Here is a 5109-nt window from a genome sequence, read left to right as displayed (position 1 = left end):
ATGTTAATGAAGCCTAAAATATATGCTCATTGTAGTTTTGCTTAGCTTCCCTCACAATTAAAGCTACAATACCATGTTAAAATCAGGTGTGTGTTTCCAACATATATCATTTGGTAGGCTGTAAGAAGAATGTTGGTATTTGCCATTTTGGTTGTTTTTTTTCTTCATGATGCTAATAATGATTTATGATTCTGGACTACCGTGGCAGCCACAGTTACATGGCACATTATGTGGTGAGCAGAGTTGTTTCGGAAAACCCCTCTGAGCTCTCTCTCTGAACTATGACATTCTCCTTCTTCCACTTCTGCCATCACATGACATGCTGAGAGCTGTGAGCCTCTATTTAATTTATGTGAATTTGGCATCTGGCATGACAGTTACATACCATGTAGAACGTGTTATTTTGCAAGATTTGGTAATGTATCAATAAAGTTTTCATATACATACATGCATGCAGTTGTGAATGGGTGCCGTGAATGGTGTTTTGGTGGTGGGGAGCACATGGCAGGCTACCACTTCAAAAGTGCTAGGCATGCCCCAGGGTGTGTGGCCACGTCCCATTATAACATGACCACGTCCCATCATAACATGGCCACACCCCATCACAACATGGCCACACCCCCATCGCGACATGGACATGCCCTTGCCTTCGCTGCCGGATAGACAAATACTGGGAGATATGTATCAATTTGAAATGAAAAAATGTTGTCACGAGTCGGGAATCATATATCCATATGTGTAAAACACTTTTCAAAGCAAGTACTAATAGCCTTAATTTCCCAATACTCTCTGTGAGTCCAGCTGGTGTGGATACTATTAACAAAAATTGTCCAATCTGGAGGCATGTGATTTAACAAGTGCTCCATCATGTATTGTTGCACCTGTGTCCAGAAAAGCCTTATGCCGGAATATTTCCATAAACTATGATAAATATTTGCTTCATTAGCATGACACACAGGATATAAGTGTGTATCAGACAGTCCTATTGAATATCTCCTGTGGGGTGAGAGATATGCTCTATGGAATGTATTTAGGGTAGTTTATTTATACATGCTAGCTGGCAACATATTGAAAGAATATATATTTGTGTTCTTTAGTGTTTTCACGGTTTTGGTTCAATTAAGTGTTATCACAGGCCATGCGTAAAAATAATTACAATCATCAGTAGCTAATTATACAGAGCCACTAATTCCGGAGAGCTGTACAGAGAACTCACTCACATCAGTCCCTGTCCCATTGGAGCTTACAGTCTAAATTCCCTCACATACACACTGAGAGAGACTAAGGTCATTTTAATAGCAGCCAATTAATCTACTTGTAAGTTTTTGAAGTGTTGGAGGAAACCGGAGCACCTGGAGGAAAGCTGCTCAATGTATGCAATTCCTTTTTTTAGAGGGGGTCATTTACATGATGTGCAATAGGTTTGTCCAATGTACATGAAATGTTTTAAAAATATTTAATTACCGGTACATTACTGGAATACTGTTGCCAATAGAGGAGATCTAAAAAAAATGTTTTTGTCTATTGCTTGCCTTTATGTGAGTGGTTTCCTTGTGGTATGGTCTAATGAAGATCTAATTGATTTGATGCCTCTTCTTGCCCATATGTACAAGGGTAACTGGCATGTGAAATTTGAAACTTAAAAATGTAGGGCCTGATTCATCAAGGAACGCATACTTAGCACAACCTGCGTTTGGTATTAAACGTACATATTTTGACTTTGCACCCACCACAATTCATCAATGCACGGATCTCAAGATACGTGCGCTGTTGAATTCAGGTGTAGGACTACTGTGCTCTACTACACAAGACACTGCATGATACATCCAATACGAATGTGGAATATAAATTTGTCAAAGAACGCACAGAAAAAACTATAATTAATGCCACCTGTTAATAATAATAATGACATCAATGAGCAAATAGTAAAATAAAAAAGGGGGGGTTCTACTTTTTAACTCATGAAAAACATTTATTAGGATGTTCTTAATGTCTACTGAACATAAAATACATGTTTACATTTCTCGTGATTGCAAATACATGTTATAGCATGCATAGGAGACTGCATCACTGCTCAGGACTTAGACTAGTCCTGTAGCTCCCGGCAGAAAAACAGGTAACTTTAAGGCACTCGGAGCTTGATTCAGATGTGGCTGCGTACACTTGAGTATCGTAAAAGAGGTTGTATTTTACTGATGCTTTAATGCTGAATCAAAATCTTGTATTGCAAGCCAGACCCTCTGGGTCTGCCGGGAGCAGGATTCTGATTCAGCACTAAAGCTTCAGAAAAACACAACCTATTTACGTCTATGTCTGTATACATTGTATTTCTGGTACATGCATAATGTGTTTTATATTTGGCTTAATAAAACTTTTTTTACGGTGTAAATGTCTTCTTTTTCCTATAATTTATCCCTGGTGCCCTGCACATCCCAGAGGGGCCATGTGTACCAGGGCATGCTGGCGTTTCCAGTTTAAGGCTGTGTGACATTATGGCAGGAGAACCCCACACTGTGGGTTATCATCAGGGTATGGCTGGCAAATTTTAGCCCGGGGGGCAAAGACTTGATTCAGCAGCCTATTAGGAACATTTTTTTTTTTTTAATCAAGTAATTTTTATTGTAGAGTTTAGACAAAAGACATTGTAAAATTAAATAAAACAAATAAAAACAAAACATAACAAGATAAAGCCGTACAGCTTATATAAGATAAAGATATATAAAGATAGGGGACACTTTAAAAATTTGTCATCAGCTCTCATTATTAGGAACATTTTAAAGGAAAAAAATGCAGGTGGCTCAGTGACTCAGGCCAAGGTAGCCCACTATGTGATGGGCCCCATAGGCATCTCTGTATTTAAAGCGGCAACACCAGAACCTACTGTACAATGTAATCTAAGGTTTAGGGTTAGGATTAGGTTTAGGCACTGTTACCTGCTATTGCCACTTTAAATACTAATGTCGCTGTATTAAGTGATGTCATTGTTAAGTGCCGGGATTTTGTGCATTCGGATTTAATAATAGGCATGTCGGGGATCTTCTGTGTCTTTGTAATAGTAAGTCTATATTTTATTTATGCTTGAATGATAGTATTCTGAATTATTTTGCCTATATATTAGTTGTTGGGGTAACCAGCATTGTAATAACGTACCCCACCCTTTTAAAGTCCTAGGGGTATATTTACTAAACTGCTGGCTTCAAAAAGTGGAGATGTTGCCTATAGCAACCAATCAGATTCTAGTTATCATTTATTTAGTACATACTACTAAATTAAAACTAGAATCTGATTGGTTGCTATAGGCAACATCTCCACTATTTCAAATCCACAATTTAGTAAATATTCCCCCTAGCCTGTGATCATCCGTTTAGTGTATCCCTGGAAAGAATGCTTAAAAAGTATGCATTAATACTGACATTAAAACATAACAGGCTTCTGGGCATTATGCAAAAATGATCATGTAAAAAATGTGTGAACAACACTTAGGATAAATGCCACTCAAGCCCTAATGATGCCTTGGACAGCTTCTCATCGTACTGTGGGACCTACTTAGTAATCACTTTTTTTCCTGTAAATCCCCCAAAATGGAATGGCCGCAAAACTAGGTATATTGCAAATTTATTATTGCTATATAGATATCACTTTTTTTTTTTTCCCGAAATACATAGCAGTCCCCATAGAAGTCTATGGGGCCTATTTATGAAAGGTTTCCCCCCTGTAAAATCCCCGATAACAACAGTTTTTCGGGGATTAAACACTAAATTGCTATTTATGATTGTAGCATCGCAGCAGATATCATAGATATCTGCTGCTTTGCATCTCCTATCGTTTTACTGAGCACTCCCCATAACAATGTATGGGGAGTGCTCAATAACGCTATTTAACAATGAATGTAATTAACCTTTCAAACATGATAATGTACGTCAGCTGAAGCTGGCGTACATTATCATAATTGAAAAGTTTCAGTGCTGTCAGCTCTGCTCCGAAGAGCAGAGCTGGACAGCGCATGTGTGGAGGGATCACATGATCTCTCCCTGTCACTCACCGCTCTCTCTCTGCAACTATAGTTACTGAGAGAGAGCAGAGATGTCTGTGCGCATGCCCGAGGATTTCCCACTCGGCGCATGCGCACTGGAGTCAGAAGAGGAGCCCCGTTCATCGCTTGCTGCTTCAGAACCGAAGAGGCAGTGGTAAGTATGATTTCCACTTCACAGGAACAGCAGTTTTTCGGAACTGCTGTTCCTGTGTTGCTTTTTTAATAAATATGAGAAATAGTTCAATCCTTATCAATGCGATAAGGATTGAAAACTATTTTTCATATTCTGCGAGTTTTGATAAATGTGCCCCTATGGGGACTACTGTGTATTTCGAAAAAATAAATAAATGCAAAGCAACAGATATCTATGATAGCTGCTGCGATGCGGGGAATTTACAGGAAAATGATTAATAAATATAGGCCCCTTAGACTTCACAGGGGGCAGCAGTTTATCGTGACTGATGTCCCTGTGTAACTTTTTTGATAAATATGAAAGATAGTTCAATCCTTATCTATGCGATAAGGATTGAAAACTATCTTTCATCAATTGTGCTGGCACATAAATCATACTTGCCAACTTTTTTTTTTTTTCTTCCGGGAGATGCCGGCTGGGACGTGGGCGTGCAGGGGGCGGGGCTGCGAAATCGCGTCATTTTGGCCCCGCCCCCGTGACGGAATGACGCAAATCGCGTCATTTTACAGTGGGGGCGGGGCTAAACGCCGCGATTCCGGGTGAATCGCGGCGTTTAAACTAAATTTTTCCCCCTTCCTATCAGGGAGATTGCCACACTCGTCCGGGAGACTCTCGCAAAATGCGGGAGTCTCCCGGACAATGCGGGAGAGTTGGCAAGTATGACATAAATATGCCCCTGTGAGCACTTATAACAGATGCTTTGTATTCATGTCACAAATATAAAATACTAAAAATTAAAAAAAAACCGTGGTTGGGATTTTGCAGATTGCATTTTTAGTCCACCATCCTTACCTAAATATTCAAACTACTTAATGCCTATTATTTTTTTTTATAGATGACGACATCAAGGCAAAAGTGAAACTAAATAGAAGTGTGATCTGCG

Source organism: Mixophyes fleayi, chromosome 11, assembly GCF_038048845.1.
Source record: "Mixophyes fleayi isolate aMixFle1 chromosome 11, aMixFle1.hap1, whole genome shotgun sequence".
In the NCBI taxonomy this organism is placed as follows: domain Eukaryota; kingdom Metazoa; phylum Chordata; class Amphibia; order Anura; family Limnodynastidae; genus Mixophyes; species Mixophyes fleayi.
The sequence above is the reverse complement of the archived record's forward strand: the minus strand, read 5'-3'. Positions refer to the sequence as shown.